Raw genomic sequence first — 9,445 nt, forward strand, 5'->3', positions numbered from 1 at the left:
ATGCTAGAATTGATGTTCATGTTTTTATCTCTAGATTTAATGAATTTGATGCATGTCTATGTGTATTGATGATGTTAATCTAGTGATGGTCAAGGCATGGTGCTTAATGAAACACTCTTGTGATTTATTTGATGGTTCACACTTGTTTCTTGATGGATTGTATCACATCTCTAGTTTAATTTCATGTCTCTAGCCTAATTGTAATGTAATTGCTTTAATTTCTTAGGTAGGTGAACAATGCATTCTTGTTTCTTGATGTTCCATACTTATGAATGCAAGAGTGCATATCTCTAGATATTTGTGTGTGCATTAATTGTGGTTTAATTGAATGGATATTGGTCTCATTTGATAGGTTGTGCTATTCATTAAAATTGGCTAAACAATCTATACTTATTTGTCATCCATTCTTAGTTTCAATTAATGTCACACACACACAAGTTACAATTTAAATTTCCCTATTAATGTACAATTGCTAGTGTTTGATGAAGTAAAGCTTAGTGGTGACTCTAAACCCCAAGACCTCTCTCCTATATCTTTTCCCTACTTTCTGGATTGTTCTCTTTTTACTTACATTAATCTTTAATTGCATTGTAGCTTAATTAATCAATCACCAATCAATCTTTGATCATTCGACCTACTAATCGGACATTGGTTTCCATCACAAATACACCTCCAATCCCTTGGGACGATCCCTACTCACCCTAACTATATTTTTAGTTAGAAGTGGTAGTGGCATTTCATAAATTTAAACTTAGCCACATTACACACTTTTGCATGCTTTGGTCTGGAGACACATCAAGTTTTGGCACCGTTGCCGGGGATTGGCACCGTCGTATTTGGGAATTAATTAGGAATTAGTACTCTTTTGATCTTGTCTTTATTTTTATTTTTATTTTATTTTATTTTGGTTACTTATTGTGTTTGTTCTCGATTGGCTAGGTGAATTAAGCCAAGTGAGTGAAGCAAAGGGAAATTGAAAAGCAAGAAAAGCAAAATAAGCCAAGTGAAGCTAAGCAAGAGTATAAAAAGCTCAAAAATAAAATAAAAATTGTAAAGCAAAGCAAGGCAAAGAAAAAAAAAATTTTGAAAAATCATTTGAAGTTGCTTAAGGACCCTTTGTGAGCTTTTCTAAACTCAATCTCTAGCTAAATTGTGAGCCCACATGGAGGCAAGTCTTTATTTTCATAGATAGATAATGAGCCCGCGTAGAGGCAATTTAATTTTTCTTGCACATTGTTCAAAGCATGGGAGCATGGGATCATCGTATGTGGAGGATTGTTGATTATTGATTTGTTGCGGAGGAGAAGTGATTGCTACTTGCTTGTTGCTTGTTTTTGTTTTATTTGTGTATGCATGGTTGTAGGTCATTAAATCATACTCTTGTTCCACTTCAATTGAATCTTGACTCCATTGTTCGTAATTCTAAGGGAAAGGGTAATTCTAGTTATTCCATTTCATCAATGGAAGACATCAATGAGGACCACATGGAGGACCTTGGTCACATAGACCAACAAGGCATCCTCAACCCTAATGCACATCATGACAATATTCAAGTACCATTAGGCATGCCAAGGCCTTTCATTCTACCATAACAACAAGGTCAAGTTCCATTGGGAATACCTCGGCCAATTTTTACTCCACAACCTCCCATTCTTCAATGCAATCATGGTGCTTATGTAGCACCACAGGTTTTGAATCCTCTTCTTGCTTTACGTGACCATTATGTGCCAAATGAATATAATGCACCCACATGCATTCAGTTGCCCCCATTTAGAGCACATTACTATGAAATTAAATCGCAAACTATTCAAATGCTTCCCAACTATCATGGACTACCAAATGAAGAACCTTACAAGCATTTGGATGAGTTTCTTGAAGTGTGTTCCACCGTGAAATACACGAACATGCCGGAAGAGGTTTTGAGATTAAAATTTTTTTTCCTTTCACCCTTAAAGATAAGGCAAAATAGTGGTTCAACAATCTTAGGCCTTTTTCGATAATTTCTTAGGCAGAAATACAACAAGAGTTCTTGAAGAAGTACTATCTGGTTTCAAAGACCAATGCAATAAGAACTTCAATTCGAGAATTTTATCAAGGGGAAGGGGAATTGTTTCATGAGGCATGGGAGCGCCTTAATGATTTGCTTAGGAAGTGTCCACATCATGACATTCCTAAATGGCAATTGGTGCAATTTTTCTTTGAAAGTTTGTCGAATAATTTCAAGGGTATGGTTGATGCATCTATGGGTGGTTTTTATCTTGATAGACATGAAGATGATGTACGGCATCTTTATGAAAGCATGAGTGAAAATTCAATGCATCGATCCTTGTCTTCCAAAAATGGTATAAATTTAGGTGGAAGGAAGAATGTTGGCTTTTATCAAGTTGACAATTCTAATGACATAGCCGCCGAAGTCAAGTCTTTATCTCAAAGGTTTGATCAATTTTTGATCAACCAAAATTCGGTGAATCAAGTGTCTTCCTCCCCTAATCATGTTAATCATCATAATTCTAATGAATCATGCATGACTTGTTCTAGTGTCTTACATTCTACTTCCAATTGTCCCCATGGACATGTGCAAAGTGAGAACTATGAATAATTTAATGCCACATTTGTCAACCAAGGGAATAATCCCTATGGCTCATATTACAATCCCGGGTGGAGGAACTATCCAAACTTCTCTTGGAAAAGCCAAGGGGAAGGCTCAAACCCTCCCCAAGGTGGTTTTCAAGGCAAGTATGTTCCACCCCCAATGCAAAGCCAAGGTTCCCAAGGTTTTAGATCATCATTTCAATCATCACATGGAAACCAATTCTCAAACTCTCATTTTCCTAATCAAACATCTTACTCTCAAGGAAATTCCTGGAGTCCCGCTTTTGAGGAAAAAGTGTTGACCTCTTTGGGTACTTTAGAGGCAAACACTCAATTGCTTCATTCCCATTCCCAATCCATTGCTAAGCTAGAAACCCAAGTTGGGCAAATAGCTAGTACTTTGAATGCTAGAAAAAAAAAAAAAAAAAATGCCTTTAAATACCCCACCAAAGCAACAATTTGTTGTGGAGACTAACCCCTTATCGGAAGGTCACACAATTGAGCATGTCAATGCGGTGACAACCTTGAGAAGTGGAAAAATTGTTGACAACCAAGTTAGTGTTCAAAATGAAGTGAGTGAACCGGTACAACCAAAAGTTGACACCCGTCCCGTTTCACATTTTATTCCTCCTTCATTACATGTGCATGATCATCTTGTTAAGAAAATTGTGAAAAATGATTTGAAAAATTCTTATGTTGAAAATGTTGTGAAACAAGATTTTGAAAAAGCTTTTGAGCCTAAGGCTCCATTTCTAGTTGCCTTAAAAGGATTCATTTCTCTTGAAAAGTAAAAGACAAAAGTGAATGAAATAATTGAAGTGTTTAGGCAAGTGAAGATTAATCTTCCCCTCTTGGATGCAATCAAAAAAAATTCGGCTTACGCTAAATTTTTTAAAGATCTTTACACCCAAAAGAAGAAGAACAAAAGCCAATCACCAAAGAAAGTGGTCTTGACCGAGTAAGTAAGCTCCATTTTGCAACATAACACTCTCCCAAAATTTAAGGACCCAGGTTCACCTACTACTTCTTGCATCATTGGTGACCATGTCATTAATCGGGCTCTCCTAGATTTTGGAGCAAATGTTAACCTTCTTACATATTCGGTGTATGTTAAATTGGGCTTAAGAGACTTGAAACCGACGTCGGTAGTTTTGCAACTTACTGACCGATCCATCAAAAAGCCCCGGGGTGTTATTGAGGATGTGTTGATTAAAATTGATAAGTTCTTCTTCCTGGTCGATTTCGTTGTCATAGACATGGAACCGGTCCCAAATCCCAAGAATCAAATTCCCATTATTCTTGGCCGTCCATTCTTGGCAACCGCAAATGCCAACATCAATTGTAGGACGGGGATAATGAAAATTTCATTTGGGCATATGATAGTGAAGTTGAACATATTTAATCCAACCTCGAGTTCAATGGACAAGCATGAAGAAATGTGTGTTGTGGAAAAGTGTCTTGACAATGAATTTGAAAAAGTTGAGTCTTTGCTTGAAAATGAAAATTTCAAAAGTTTACCTTCCAAAATGATTTCAAAGAATGTTGTTTTGAAAACAAATGTTGAAAGGGCATGGAAGCCCAAGAACTGTTAATTTTTTAAAATTAACAACTCATGTAGTGAGTCGTTAATATGCAATTTTTAACGACGTGTGCTGCAAGTTGTTAATACATGTCTTTTAATGACATGCAAAGCATGTCATATTATGTGCCATTTTAACGACGTGACTAAAAAGTTGTCAATGCATGCCTTTAATGTCTAGAACATCATGTTGTGTTTTTGTCATTGACGTCATGCATTGGCATGTTGTCAAAATCTTCTTTTTGTTTTTGTTTTTTTTTTTTTAATTGATAGTCCATGACGTCAAAATCGGTTTTTTTTTTTTTTTTTTTTTTTTTTTTTTTGGAATTCCTTTTCTTTATAATGGAGACATCGTGTATGTCTTGCCTTTGTTGATCAATATCACAAATTATGGCCATTTCCAATGTGAAAAATAACCCACATATCTGTCGCATAACCATATATAACAACATAATATGTATATATTAAAGAGAATAACCAAAATCTATTATATTACTTATCATTAAACCAAAAACATGAATTTGAGTACCATGCCAATTATGAATGTCAAAAAAGTTCCCATCCATCTAATACAATAAAGGCATCAAGAAATAAAAAAACTAAACCACTAAATTCCAATTAAACAATCATCTTTTGTAAAATAAGAACATAACCATCAAATTTGAACATATATTAGCCCTCACTCATCCATACAAAATCTTGACAGCCAAAATAGATCCTCCAATCATAATCTGCCATAAAAAAATAAAAAAAAAGAAGAAGAAGATAGAAAAAAAACAAGTTATTAACTATATTATATAGAAGTAAGCGAAAAGAAAAAGATGAATGAGAGGAAGCTAAAAATGGCGAGAATGTTCAAACTCTTTAAAAAAAAAAAAAAAATGATGTCCATTTATAAATGTATCAATCAACACAACTATATTAAAATAAAATTATTACCTTCGAGACTAAGTTGTTCTAATGAACTTGGCAGGCCATGCAACCGTTTCTCCCTTAGCTTCTAAAAGGCAGAAGTAATTTTTGCTCGCCCTATACAAGGTCACATCAGTGTCATTTACAATCTTGACCCAGATTTTCCAACATTCGGTTCCAATAGGAATACCATCCACACATGCTTTAGGGTCCGTTGAATCAATATCTCCAATAGCAACAACTGAATTTGGCTTACTCCAATCTAATAATTCACATTCCAATCCTTCTAAATTTTCAGTTGGCTGAGTATTAGGAGTGACTTGAGGAGAAGCCCTTGCATTCCCATACTATAAATCATGAAAACAAATGAGAGAATAATTTAAATTCATTACAAAATTATACAATTTGGATTCAAAATTGACGTAAAACTACAGAAACAAAAATATACAAGATCAAGAATTGAAATCTCAAAATAATACTGACATTATAATAATCTTTATTAACAATATCATTAACAATACATGCAACCAAAACAATATATTATCACAAAGTAATTTTCACAAAGTAATTTTGTCCCTGAGTACTCACAAGCCAATCAAATAAACAAATACTATCATAATAAAGTTAAAAAAAGGTTCTAAATCCACTCTCCTTAGAACACACAACCAAAATAAAATTACTGTTTTATTGTGTAAAGTAGCAAGGCTTTCACTAAAGGCCTAAGAGTTAAGAAGGAAACAAAATCAGAATTGATATAATTTATTATATACTTACCACTATTGAACGCAACTCATTCATTTCAATCTTAAAAGCGTCCATTTGCTGGTTGATTTCTTTGATTTTAGCATCGTATATTTTTGTTTGTTCTTTCAGTTGTCCTTGTTGCTTAAGTTTCGACTTTGTAGCCCCAAACCCCATTCATCTAATGTGTGCACCTCGACACTCTTCACCAATTATGTGAGTCACTGCATCATCTTCAAGAGAGTCTATTTTTTCAGATGTTAATTCATATTCTCTCATGGCCACCTGAAATTATATACATAGATTAAAAAACTTAACTATTAGTCGAGTAAATATAAATTTTAAAAAATTTAAAGATGTAAAAAGCATTTGTTGTTACCTCTGTGTCATTGATTGCGTTATTTATTGGCTTGCCATCCTTCTTCTTATGTCCTCTAATCCAAACATCTACCCTCGATAGCTTCTCATTGGGTGTACTACTCTCTTTTATCTACAAAATAAATAATGAAAACATTGCATATATACTAGATGGTTAGAAATCAAAGTTGCATTATGTGCACAACTAACTGCTTCCAAAAAAATTTCAATGCTAATGAATAAATTAGTGTTACCATTTTCTGTCTCAAGCGAGCATAACCCAAGCGGCTCATCGTGTGAGGCATTGTTTGCTTTGCTCGCATTTTTTTGAATTTTTCACTAATCTCCTATAACACAATTAAGTTAATATCAATATATATTAAAGTGAAGAAAGAAAAAGTTTGAACACAATTAAATACATACATTAAATTTAGCCGAACGTGCATATTGTACAAATTTTTCCCACTCGTCCATTGAATTAACATTATCAGGCTTCAAGCGGGCACTTGCACGCCAAAATTCAGCATTTTTACTCAACTTTCGTACTTTAGTTCTCATTCTTGATTTATGATTATGCCATAATTTATCCATAGATTGAAGTATCTCTTTCTGATAATTATTAGGAACCACAAATTTTTGCTGCATTAAGCAAATAAACAAGTAATTATAATCCAGTAGTTGTGCTTATAGAGAGATAGGATAGAAAGTGGTAGAAAATTAGCAGAAAGAATATATAAAAATCATGAACATAAATCATACTTGTATCTGTGACTATCATACTAGCAAAGAACTAAGAAATTAATAATGGTTATAATCTAACATTACACGAGTATAGGGTCAATACCTTCAGAAGAGTCCATATACGATCCTTCATATCGTCAGTCACATCTAACCAATTATGTAAAGTGACTGGCACAACCTCCCTTGCAATTATCCCTAGAGTAGATTTAAATTGTGGAGTTTCATCACCTATTAGTTGACCGGTTTCATTAAATATGAGCTCAACTGGTGTCTTCCATCCCTTACCAATATTTTCCAATTTTTTTTTTGCCTCTAGCCTTTCGTTTACGTGACTCCGTTATGGTCTCATTGGGAGGAGGGCTACCACCTGTAGCAATGTCCGGTGAAAAACCACCTACTCCTTGTACTTGTTCACCCAATGGTGTATGCGGAGAATTAGCATCCCTCTCAGATATGAGCAATGGCTCATCCCTCTTTAAAGTCTAGCTACCAAGTAGAAGCATTTCAATGTAAATTTATAGGTTTACCAAAAAGCTCTTCCATAGCTTTCTTTAATCCATTTTAAATGCAATTGAGACCAAGTACGATGCCAAAATTAAAATTTTAAAACAAAGCAAACGTGTACTAGGCTAAATACATGAGAACTGCATTAATCATAAACTAAATTTCCATGTCAGCTTGGTTTGAGCAACTGCTCCAACAGCCCTGAATAATAAAAATCAGCTCTATGTGACACCATATCCCTTATAAGATGACATCAAAGATGATAGATTCCACCTCCACATGCACATATTTGAGGCAATAATTTAAGATAAATGATGACAATAAAAAAAAAAATACCTCCTTCGATTCTACAAGATCTCATCTAATTGAACACGTATCTGCTATTAGTTAAAAGAATACTGATTTTGCTATACCAAAACTAGGGGGGCAGCAGAACCAAGGAATACCATATGGCACTCTCCTTCATGGTCAAATATATAAAACATGGTTTAGTATTTTATAATAAACTAAGACAAAATATATTCCATATATAATGACATCTTCTACCCTTACTCATTATCCCAACACATTCATTCTTTTAGGAAAAAAAAAATCTATTTACAGAAAATGACTAAGCCACAGGATCCTTCCACAAGAAGGCATCCGAATTCGTTGATACACTCAACTTCTTTCATTCATATATTATGAAGGAAAAAAAACAAAAAAAAAAAAAAAAAATTGTGAAGTGTTTCAGACATTTTAAGTATATATCAATATATTCACTTGAATAATTCCACCTTTTTTCAAATGGCCAATATAAAAGCATTCCTAGTAATACCATTAATGCAGGTCCAGCAAGCCTATAAATCACGAGTAGAAGATCAACCTTGTGACTTTCATTTACATTATATAAAGCAATAATTAGGATTACTACAGTTTGTACCACTTGAAAATTATGCCTTCTACACATAAACTAGTTACAATATTCACTTCATTTCTTTGCATATGCAGTTACTGAAATAGAATTATTTACAGCAAACTATTCCCAATTTCAAGATTGGCGAAATATTAGTGAAATCACAGTAGAATTATTGAGAAGCAATTACAAAGACATGGAATTTAAACAGGACAGGTCTTAAAAGAGCATTAATACAAGGGATTTTTTCATGTGAAGAACAATGTAAAAGGGTTAAGGAAGTCCCCTATGTAAGGGAGAGAGAGGCCAACAAACAAGAAATTCCAAGAGAAAAAAATGAACCCTATGCCCAAAAACATAAACCTCAAATGTAACACCAATTATACCGATTAATTAATTTACATGAATAAAATAATAAAAAACAAAAAAAAAAGAAGCTCACTCTGTCCCCCAAAACTTCTATTTCTCACATTCATATTGCAATGGTAGTATGAAATAAAGGAAAGAGTTTTTGATCTTTAAGTATAGTAGTTGGCAATTGTTCGAACCCCACAAAAGCACATTGATTGTGCATCACAATTTTTTCTTACAATGAAAAAACTACAGTATTTTATATGATCATGTACGCAACCTAACATTTCACCCATGTGTCTTACAAGTCTCCAAATATATCATAAGAGAAGTGTTATTGATGCTATATCTCACTGTATACACCATGATAAAATTCGTAAATTAGGAGGTCTTTTAGTATCATATTGGACTATTTCACATGAGTTAATTGCAGAGACAAAAAGTATTAAGAATGCATCAACAAATCATAAAGTTGTCCTATACACACTAGTTGCAAATCCATTGTACAACAAATTAGGCTCTGTTGGCACCAAAACATGGCAGCCACCTCAGCGGTGACATGGACCAGTGAGGAGTCAACAAGTGCTCAGTTTGTTTAAAAGGGAAGACGGCCAATTGAGGAATATTGGTAGAAAATCTAGGGAAGTATGTTCAGCCTCCGTATCAAATAAGGTTGTTGTTAAGATTCTAATCAACTCAAATATGGTCATTGATTGAAAAAGAAATACTAGAGATTTAGCTAAAATGAAATCCATATGAAGTAGGAATTTAGT

General features: G+C 33.9%; 1 pseudogene; it reads right to left on the minus strand.

Moving 5' to 3' along the window:
- Positions 1 to 2,070: 2,070 nt before the first annotated feature.
- On the minus strand, positions 2,071 to 2,169 carry LOC132272193 (small nucleolar RNA R71; annotated as a pseudogene).
- Positions 2,170 to 9,445: the final 7,276 nt, after the last annotated feature.

This window comes from Cornus florida, unplaced genomic scaffold (genome assembly GCF_030987335.1).
Source record: "Cornus florida cultivar Cherokee Brave unplaced genomic scaffold, ASM3098733v1 CherokeeBrave_3.0.0_Hap2_Chr08, whole genome shotgun sequence".
NCBI classification, from domain to species: Eukaryota; Viridiplantae; Streptophyta; class Magnoliopsida; order Cornales; family Cornaceae; genus Cornus; species Cornus florida.